At 59.0% G+C, this 422-nt stretch overlaps 1 protein-coding gene across 1 annotated transcript in view; it reads left to right on the plus strand.

Annotated features, from left to right (window-relative positions):
- The window catches only part of LOC104165266 (zinc finger protein 512B-like), a gene marked incomplete at its 3' end in the record, with an annotated part of 26,624 nt that overhangs the window by 21,529 nt on the left and 4,673 nt on the right, over positions 1-422 (plus strand).

Genomic DNA, 422 nt, shown 5'->3' on the forward strand with positions numbered 1-422 from the left:
ACCCAGCCCTGCTCCGACTTGGGGCAAGTTTGGGACTCGGGAGCCAAGCAACGTCCATCGGTTCTAGGAGAGCTCGCTAGGTTGGGCTGGGAGTTGTGCTGACGTGGTTGTGCGGCAGGCGGGCAGCTCAGATTGCAGGCAGAGCAGCCCGGTGTCCCCTGCAGACCTTGCCACGGTGGCATGGTGACAGGCAGAGACCAGCCCTGCAGGTAGGGCCAAGCACGGCGGTCGGGAGGCTCGGAGATGCCACAGCCGCATTTGCTTGTGCTGAACATGCAGAAATGGAGTTGGGAAGGCCGGCCCGCTATGCTAAGCCTCAAAAGTCGCTAATAAAGTGGTAATTAAAAGCACTTGGAAAGAGCAGCCCTGCCAGAAGGAGAGGCAGAGACACAAGAGCCTTTCATTGTTTACAGGGTTGGGCC

Source organism: Cariama cristata, unplaced genomic scaffold (genome assembly GCF_000690535.1).
Source record: "Cariama cristata isolate BGI_N322 unplaced genomic scaffold, ASM69053v1 scaffold14837, whole genome shotgun sequence".
Classification (NCBI taxonomy): Eukaryota; Metazoa; Chordata; class Aves; order Cariamiformes; family Cariamidae; genus Cariama; species Cariama cristata.